Consider the following 10677-nt stretch of genomic DNA (forward strand, 5'->3'; position numbering starts at 1 on the left):
TAGTCCACGTATATCTCGCATATTCTTTGTAAAACACTTTTTACTCGTCGTTTGAATAAGTGTGAACCTGTACACGTCTACAACATAATGGTTTTTTTTGCAACGCCCCCTTTTGTAACGCCATAAAATTGTTGCTACAGGTCACCTATTGTGATGCCTTTTGGGGCTGCTAAAAGTTTGTTGTGCTATAAGGTTTAGAGTTCATGGATTTGTTTGTTGTGACGCCTCTTGTGTGGCAAATGGTTGTATTTATAATTTTAAGAAAAAGAAAATGCAATATTTTCTAGGGGCTTTATTATTTACAATGTTGTTGTCACGGTTAAAGTTGAATTTATTATTTGCGACGCCGTAATTTGTTGCAACAAGTTTTTACGAATGCAAATTTTCTATTTGGTATAGTTTTCTTGCCACCATGGTGGTGTTGCTAATGGGTTTTTATGGGCGGGCCTTTTCTATTTGTTGGTGCTCAACCTAAAAACTGAAAAATTGAAAAACCCAAAATTGAAAAACCGAAAACAAACTTTCTTTTATCTATTACATTTTTTTTGCAATCGCCGCTCCTATAACCATCTGCAGGGCAACGAGTCTAAAACTTCCTCATGTATCTCTCTCTCTCTCTCTTGATAACCTATTTCTTACTTTGATTTTGGGTTTCTTACTTTTGACTCTCTTTGGATTGTTTCAGGTTGACTCGTTTAATTAATTTTATAGGTTGATTGCAACTAGAGAAACAAGTTTGAATCTTCATTTTTCCAGGTTGGGTATTATTTGCTTTAGTATGCCTTTACATTTTAGTTTGTTTCAATTGTTTACTGTAATTTGGTTTCTTGAAATTAAAGTTTTGGTTTCGGTGTTGGGTTAATCTAAGCTTCGACATCGTCGAACTCTCATTCTCTTCTCGGCAGCAGAAGAAAGAGCAGATCTGAAAACCCAACCATGGTGTTCATCAAACCCACAAAGTCAAGGGCTTACTTCAAGTGTTATCAAGTCAAGTTCAGGAGAAGGAGAGCTGGAAAGATTGATTATAGGGCTCGTATCCGTCTTATAAACCAGGACAAGAACAAGTACGGGACACCCAAATATCCTTTTGTTGTGCGGTTTGCCAACAAAGATATAATCGCTCAGATTGTATCTACTAGTATTGCTGGTGATATGATTCTTACATCAGCTTATGCCCATGAACTGCCTCGATATGGGATTGATGTGGGTCTCACCAATTACTCTGTAGCTTACTGCACTGGCCTTCTCTTGGCTCGCCGAGTCCTGAAAACACTCGAGATGGATGAGGAGTATGAGGGAAATGTTGAGGCAACTAGGGAAGATTTTAATTCACACACTCTAACCGGTGTTCAAATTGGGACATCAGGATGGTTAACTATTACATTTTGCTCTAGCTATAGTTCTATTACAAATGATCTGTACTAATTGGTTAATTAAGAGTGTCTTGTAGGGTCTAAAGTATTGGCTGCAAAGAAATATTAGTTCACTTGAAGGACTCAATGTGTACAATCTGATGCAGGTTAAGACACCACTTTTCGCAATGAGTTTAAATACCCATCTAGCTTCCGTATTATCAAGACAAATAAATCACGCATATTAGATTCGGTACTTTCCTATTTATTGCACTAAACTTCAATACTTCATTATTTGTTATTCAATATTGCTCCATATTGTCTTTGCTTTCTTGTTGGCTAAATATATACTTGCTTTTCATTGTTCAGGATGGAAAGGAAATTAGGGGTTAGCTCAATCCAATAGGTTAGAATGGTTATATTTTCTTAGTGAATATCTTAAAGGTTCTGACTAGAAAGTAGAATCCCTGATAACAAATTTGTTTTGCAATCAAAGACACCCTTAAATTCGTATATGGACATCTTATGGTTTTGGTTTTCCGTTTTGACATGCAACTCATTAACCTTTTGCTTGCAGCTAGACTTTGCAGTAACTATAGGCTATTGATTGGCAACACTATTAGGTGTTCCTTTAAAGTTTGGAAGGTGCAATGTAAGCATCCAGATGATATTAGAAATAGTAGATAAAAGATATACACTGTCACTTCTGTTGTATAAGATTGTTATATTTATCCACATATTCATTTTTAGAGCTATACTAATATTACACTATTGGGTTCAGGTTGCTTGTGCTTGTATTATTGACAGCTCGTTGGTTATTTGAGAAGGCGATTGGTTATTGATAAATTAAGTCGCAACTAGATGGTGCGTTATATGGTTAGGGCTTCTAGAAAAGAAGACCAGAGATGGAACTGTTGGAGTATTGACAATTGATCCACTTCATGTATTTCAATGGAGCTTTTTAACTGCTTGCCTGTTTTTCTATATTGGTCACTGGTAAGTTTATTGAGATTTTGTTTGGGAATTGCTTGGTAGTTATTGATTGGCTTAGTAATATGAGATCAACCTCAACTATTGATTAGAGGGTTAAGCAACATTTAGATATTCTAGAAACTATTTTGGGGTAGTATCTTTTGTCAACTTCTATTGATATATTTGATTTTTTCTGTTGTTGATTCCATTATGAAGGCCTAGCTTATAAGTTGTTTGGGAGATCAGGAAGGTATATATCAACCGACAAAGCGGGTACCATGAAGTGGTGACCTACCCTTTTTCCCACTTAGATCAAGGTATCTAGCTGCGTACACAATTGCTTATTGGTCTCATTGTTTCTTTCTTTTAGCATTTATTCTATGTTGTTCAGTTCAAACTATTTTGGTTCTTGCTTGTTTTTTTATTTTTATTTTATTTATACCCTTTTAAATTTTTGGCCATGGGTAGAATATTGTTCTAACTGTAAAAGGTTGGGGACTTTTACCAATTGGTTATAGTGGTGTTTCTACACCCTAGGTCTGTCTATAAGTTTGATTTTGTTAACATATTTTCACATGCATTGCACAATTGAGTGCATTTTAGTTTTGTTAATGGTTTAGATAAGCTGACTTCTTTTTTCAATTCATTGTACCAGATTGGTTGATATGCTGCCGGTAGATTCATGAAGAAAACATGGATGGATGCCGTTCAAATTGGCAAACTATAGATATTTGTGAATTTTGCTAAAATCTCATTTTGAAGAACTTTTCTAATTTAGTTGATTGTTGTAAAAGTTATGTGATACAATGTATTAGTTGTGTGGCTATGGATGTGGATGCTTTAAATGATTTTGTAATGGATGATCTATTGATCTTAGTTAATGAAATATATTTTTTTATGGCTTATTGTGAATTGACATGGTGTTGTTATTGTTATGTGTATAAATTGCATTGGGAAGAATTCATCAAATTCAGAAGAATCAAATATTCCATAAAATACGTACGGGTCAATTAAAAACACCCATTTTGTAGGGTTAAACAATTCGTGACGAAGTTAAACTATGGCTAAAAACTTTGCTTTTTAGTGACGCCAAAGGTGTAGATAAAAGTAACCTTTTTGCGACGCCAAATGGTGTTATTAAAAATTGTTTTTTGTGACGCTAGTCGCTGCAAATAGTATGAAATATTTTTAAAATCATTTTTTTCCAGAAAATAAAGTAGCGACGCAGACAAACTATTAGCAATGAGATCAGGCGTTGCAAAAGCTTCTACAACACCATTCTTTGCATTGCAATTAGGCTTTTGTGACCCACTTTTTAGTACATTTAGCAACGGGGTATGACATTGCAAATAAGCCTTTCTGTTGTAGCATGTAGAGTGAGTATACAATTTTTCCTTTTCTTTATTTTACAATTCTTTTTCAAAACAATTGTTTTCCCCATTCTGTTAATGCTAGATTATCGATACATTAATAGTTATGTGATTTTCCAAAAAACAAAATGGGCAAATGGATTTTACACAGATCAACCCCTAAAGCAACGCAATTTAGGGGCAATTTGAGATAAGTTTTGCTTACTAAGGGTTGCCTATATCACCGAGCTATTCGCCTGGGGTCAGGACATTCCATGTCTTGCACAGTAAATCTCCCAACTCGCATAGCTGAAGCTCTGTTTGTCTAGATTGGGTTCGCCATAGAACCGACACGAAAATTACTTGAAATTTCCTGTCATAGTTTGTTTTTCATCACAGCTTTTTGAGTACGAGTTTCTTAAAACATCTCTCCATAGTTTTCAGAACTAGAGGATATAAAAATGAAAGTTATACACCCCAGAGTAACCAAAATGATACCAGATTCACGTATAAATTTATCTTCTTGTCAAAACCTCTATATGGCTAGAGATATCTTTTGCTTGAGAAAATCAACTAAAAAAAAAATGAGGCATCTCCAAACGAGAATTAAACAAATATAGTAACCCAAAATGATACTATTATCTGTTTAATTCTATCTTTTGCCTCCACCTCACTATTTGTCTCGAGAATCTGATGTTAAAAGAATCAAACTTTTACAAATTTTCAAAAATTCTTCCTTTCTTCTCAAAATATTTTCCCCTTCTCAATCTCTTTCTTTCTAAAAACTTTCAAAAATATCTTCTGTAACGAACAAAAACACTCCACCTAGCAAGACTAGATGGATAAGTTTCAATGATTGTGTGCAACCACTTCCTAGAGAACTGTAGCTAAAGATATGGACACATATACTGAAAATCATTCATGGTTTTGGTAAAAGTTCATACGCACGAAAGAGAGGAGCTATGAGAAAAGGTTGGTGCTCGAACTGTCAAACACCAACTTGCCCCGATCTTCAACATCGTAGTGAAAATTCAGTTTTTAAGGTTTCCATGTACCAGCCACCTGCTCATTGAGCACAACTGAGGAGAGTAATCTAACCATCTATCTGGGATTGACTCAAGTTTTCAAAAACTTTTAAGTCTTGGGAATCTGACTTAAAACGACCCATCTTTTTAATTTCAAATTTTATTCAAAACACAAAAAAATTAATTAAAAATTTTCCTTCTTTTTTTTGTACATATTTTCCTATAGTTCATTTTTGTTTCTTTCATTTATCTGTTTTTCATCCACCGCTGGATGTGAGTGTACCCTACATCTTTGCGTGGAATTTTCGATGCAGATTGTTTTCATATTTCACGGGTCAAGATTGGACGAGTAACGAAGCGCGGATCGGTTCTTGAAGTTGGCAAGGCACTGAGGACAAGATTGGAATTACCTGATTTCAATTGGGTTTGGGCGAAAAATTTGTTTTCACTTAAAAGGCACGTGCCATGAAACCTATTTAACCCATGTGACCGTCCAACCATCCACCATCGTCCTCAAACATTTCCAAACCTTAGCCGCCCAAGTCAACTCGCGACCCCCCCTTCAGCACGCGACCGCCCGCTCACCCAAACACCACCACTCCAAATTTTTTATAGCCTGCTCCATTTTCAACCCCCATTCCAACTCAAAACCCCAATTTTATCAATTCCTACTTCAAATGGCTTGAGTTCTAAAAATCGTGCAGGAGCAAAATTTTGAACCTATCTTCAATTCCGATCTATTTGAAGTGTACTTCAAAGCTGAAGTTAGAAGAAGAGGATAGGAAGCTTTAGTTTTGTTGGAAGGTGCGGCTTATTCTACCTCTCTCACTCTTTCATTTTATAATCATATGCTTAGAGGGGAGGATGACTGCATCCTGGTTGTCAAGAATGGTCGCACACTTGAGCTCACCAAGAAGGTGGTGAGTGAAGTTTTGGGGATTCCTCTGAAGGCTTATGTTCAGATGGAACAGTTCCCAGACAACAAGACCATTGATGTGATGATGGCAGAGACGCTTCTCAAAGGGTTGAAAAATCCCAAGTCTCACTATATGTTTTAGAGTTCGCTGCAAATTAATCAGTTGGCAGTATCTCAGTGGACAACCTACAACTTGCTAGGCTTAGCCAAGCCTTCTGATATAGGTAAGGCGATGCTCCATATTTTATGGATTCTTCAAGAGCAGAAGAATAGCTTCTACATCGTCTCCTTTGTTTTTTAGCAACTCTACAAACCCAAGAAGTCCACCGCCCTTCTACCAGTGCTAGTCAATAGGATCATGTAGCACTGGGGGTTCAATGCTACAGATGCCCTAGTGGAGGTCAAGGACTCTACCATAGGTCCTATCTATGCCTACTGCATCTAGAAATTCTGGCATCCACCTGCCGCCAGAGCTGCCGAGCAAGCACGCCCTACCGAGCAAGTGGACTGCTTCACAGAAGGTGCCACTCGACAGTTCACTCAGCCCATGGACGAAATTCACTTCCTCCATGGAGGCTAGAGGATTCTGCACCAGCACATCCACCAGCTCAGGCAAACACAGAGAGTCATTATAGCGGCACAGCAAACCCTTAGAGAGGAGCAACAAACTTTCTAACAGGAGCAGTGCAGTTTTCAACACAGTGTCACTAGAACATTGTAGAGCATTAGAGATGAGCTCCTGCATAGTGATAGACATACTAGGACCCTATGACATCATCAAGGAGAAGGATCTTCTCGATGTCGTGATGAGTCACACACAGATTTTGACTAGGCAGCTCCCTAGTGTCCGTATAGATAGTTATAGTTTATGTTTTATTTTTCAGTTGTTTTCTTTTTGTACTTACGTAGTATTATGACGTTAGAATAATATTAATTATATATATGCTTATGTAAATTATTTTTCTTGTGGAATTTGGTATACGAGAAGGTAATATAAATACATCATGTCAACATTTTCCATATTTACTTTTCATTTCATGCATTACATATGTTTTAAAAAATATATAAACCCAAAAATATAATTCAGAGTAGAATAATTATCCTTAGTACATAAACCATGTATTTATCATTCTATATCAAACAACCCACGCCCCAAACTTATTTGGGGGTGGCGTATTTTCATTATGAAGAACAGAATACAGGTGTATCGCCATTTATGCTCATGTTTCTATGATAATCTCTTTCCTTATCTCTTCATACTTTGAGGACAAAACATATTTTTATTTGGGGTTGGTATAGTAACATTTTGCAAAAACTAGGCATTTTCTATAGTAGATATAATAGTATATTTCTTCCCTTCTAAATATTTTTTTTGAAAAAGACCAAAAATATTTTTCTGTTTAGTATTAAAAAGTCTTGTTTACTTTTTCTAGGATGAATAAAAAGTTTAGAAGTCTCATTATAGTAATAAGTAAGGACTTGTTATTCGAACTTAGACTAATATACGTACAATAGTTTCTGCATCTTTTCATGAATGATATGCATCAACATTTGTTTGTATATAGCAGTGAGTTTCCGAGACCAATGTTAGAACAATTAAGTTCCATATCCTGTGGGAATCTAGCCAAAAGCCTCATCTGAATGATTATTGAGTGATGACACAAAGGATGTCTAGATAGAAAGACCACACGTTCACTTGCTTGATCACCACGCTATATTCTAAGAGAGCATTTAGGCCCTTTTTGGATCGATATAGTGATAAGAGCCCAAAACTGTAGTTTTAACCCCTTAACAATCGTACTTTTAGACTAATTATGTGAATAATAAGTAAGAGTTAATATTGATTACGTGTTTTTATGCATTTCAGGCTTCAAAGTCCATTATATGCAGAAATGTGCCATTTTAGCAAGATAAAGGAGCAAAGGTCGGTTGCTAAGGAGTTCTGTGATTAAAGACTAATTTTCAAGAGGACAAAGCCTCTGTAAAGCCCGGTCAAAAGAAGAAAAGTCAAAGTCCACGCGGGCAGAAATAGTGCACAAGTCAGCAGAACTTCCGAAGACCATATCTTTGGACTCAGACCTCGGAATTAGGCCTACCTTACGTCAAAACAACCGGCTCGGAAAGAGCTTTACAATGGTCTAAGCCTTGATCCAATCAGAGGAGTGGAAGTGGATGAAAAGTTTGTCAAAGCCAACTCCAGCTGAGGAGGCCTTTTTGGACTGAAAGAATTGGGTTTTGGGCCTGATTCTCTGGCCCAAAACATGGCTCCAACCCCATGAACGATTTTGGATTTGAAACATATAAAAACAAAGAAAAGCTTAGTTCTTAAGTTATTTAGATATATTTAGAAAACTAGTTCCTTGTAAGGGTAGCTAGGGTTAGATTAGAATAGCTTCTAGATCTAGTTTTAATAGTTTTTAATTAAGTTTAGTTTCATTTTCATTCCTTGTTTTAGATTAAACCTTTAAACTATTGTTATTCATTTGATTAGATTAAATAAATAGTTTATTATTATTCAATTCGTTTTATGTCATTATATTTATAGATCTAGTTTAATTTCTTGTTGATATCATTTCTTAATTATTAATTAGATTTCAATTATTGTTTAGATAACATAGTAAAGTTAGAATCTTGATATTACGTTTAGTTTAGATTCTTATGGAAATGATTGCAGAATGATTCTCGGCTAAACCTCCATTAGAGGTGGTTGAGAAGCCTTGATGAAAGTTTGATTCCGATTATCGTAGAGTCGTCGTAATTTCTATTCCACTCTAGAAACGATTAATTCACCATGAGAATGGGTTTAATCGTTCACATGCTAGTTATGAATTGCTAGAAGTGCCATGTGTAATTAGGGATTAGGAAGAACCAATTGTTCTGCGTAGCAGTTCAATTCGGATTACGATGATTCGTCGTTAGTAAGTTAATTTGAGTTAAGGTGGAATCAACCCCTCCTAATTCCTTATCATAGAATCAACGCAGCATTCAGTAGTTAATTAGTCGTATCTTGTGGGTAGTTGCATCGTAGTTTATAATTCGTAAATCTCTCATTAGACTTTAGTTAAGATTATTTATACTTAGAGAACATTACTATGTGAAAGAACTAGGAGTGGAACGAACTTCCTACTCCACTATATCTTAATTTGATTGAGAGTAGAAAACTTTGATAAATTAGATACATGAAAAATAGTTCTAGTTTTACTAGCGTTTAGAGTTCTCGCGAGCTTTAGTCATTGGTAAAACTATTCTTTTTACGTTTATCATATAGCCAAATAAATGTTAAAACCCAAAAATATAGTTTTCCTCTAGTTACCTCTTTTGAGCCTTCACCATTTTCTAAAATCTTTTTTATTCTTCGCCATAAATTCCTGACCCGTTACAACACACAATAAAAAGCTTACCCAGCTGATGAGTTAAGAATTGGATGGATATCAGAAAAAGAGAAGAGAAGACCTTGTACAAAAACAAATCAGTTAGTTGCATCAAAAAGAAAAGAAAGACCCAGCAAAAACCAAAATTCCAAAAAAATCGAAGGAGTCAAAAATCGAATCTCCCATAAGTTCAAAATAAAAAAGGAAATGATAGTAGAAAAAAAAATAATAAGAGACAAAAGCAAAGTTAGAACTCCCAAATATTCAAAATTATATGGAGTCACAAAGCCAAAAGGCTAAAGAAAGAATCACAATTCAGAAGCAAAAATCAAAACGAGGTTCTTCTCTGGTTACAAGTATCTTGAAGACCCAATTTCTTAACTTATAAGATTCTTGTTTTTCCCTTCCTTTTTCTTTCTAAACCATCACCCTAGCCCCGTAACTCATAATAAAAGACCTCTAGCTCAATTAGGAATTGGATGGTGTGATAGTAAGTGGCAAGCGTGATCAATCGACCCAGGTTTCTTTGGTAGTCATTTGAGTATGTGAGGAATATAAGTGCTCGTTGCACTTAAGAGAACAAAACTTGAGTGAATCTATTAGAAAGTTGTGATTGTAACACACCCCTGTGAGAACCCACCTTAAGGACGGTCTCCAAAAGTCTCAGAAACGCCTCTGCTTTTGCATTTCATTGCTCATGTTTTGTGCATTTATCTTTAAATGATTAAATTACTGTACATATGTTATTCTACGTTTAAAGGAGCTTTTACTTATTCCCCGATAATGAGATGTATAGACTTCTGAGAATAAATTAGGAAACAAGACCCTTTTGTACTAAATAAGAGATGTTTGTATGTACCTTCACTGGAAAACTCTCACAAGGCTTAAAGCTCTTCCACTAAGGAATTCCTTGTGGTTTAAGGCCTTGTTGCATATGGTCAATGCAATCGCACTCCGCGAAACGAGATTAGTATAACTTATAATAAATCACTTATTTGTGATCTTACTTTTTCTCTCATCCTTGCTTGAGGACAAGCAAGATGATATTTGGGGGTGGTGATCAGCTCCCAAATGTGTATTTTATTACCTTTACATTACTGCATTATAGCCCTTCTTATGTGATAAGAGCCCAAAACTGTAGTTTTAACCCCTTAACAATCGTACTTTTAGACCAATTATGTGAATAATAAGTAAGAGTTAATACTGATTACGTGTTTTTATGCATTTCAAGCTTCAAAGTCCATTATGTGTAGAAATGTACCACTTTAGCAAGATAAAGGAGCAAAGGTCGGTTGCTAAGGAGTTCTATGGATAAAGGCCAAGATTCAAGGAGACAAAGCCTTTGTAAAGCCCGGTCAAAAGCTGAAAAGTCAACACGGGCAGAAATAGTGCACAAGTCAACAGAATTTCTCAAGACCATATCTTTGGACTCAGACCTCGGAATTGGGCCTACCTTATGTCAAAACGACCGGCTCGGAAAGAGCTTTCCAATGGTCTAAGACTTGACCTAATCAGAGAAGCAAAAGTGGACGAAAAGTCTATTGAAGCCAAATCTAGCTGAAGAGCCCTTTCCGGACTGAAAGAATTGGGTTTTGGGCCCGATTTTCCGGCCCAAAACATGGCTCCAAGCCCATGCACGATTTTTGGATCTGAAAGTATAAAAATAAAAGCTTGACTCTTTGTACTGAGATA

At 35.9% G+C, this 10677-nt stretch overlaps 1 pseudogene; it reads left to right on the forward strand.

The window, feature by feature from the left end:
• The first annotated feature begins 936 nt into the window (after positions 1-936).
• On the forward strand, positions 937-1425 carry LOC147497366 (large ribosomal subunit protein uL18z pseudogene; annotated as a pseudogene).
• The last annotated feature ends 9252 nt before the right edge of the window (positions 1426-10677 follow it).

This window comes from Coptis chinensis, chromosome 5, assembly GCF_015680905.1.
Source record: "Coptis chinensis isolate HL-2020 chromosome 5, ASM1568090v1, whole genome shotgun sequence".
NCBI classification, from domain to species: domain Eukaryota; kingdom Viridiplantae; phylum Streptophyta; class Magnoliopsida; order Ranunculales; family Ranunculaceae; genus Coptis; species Coptis chinensis.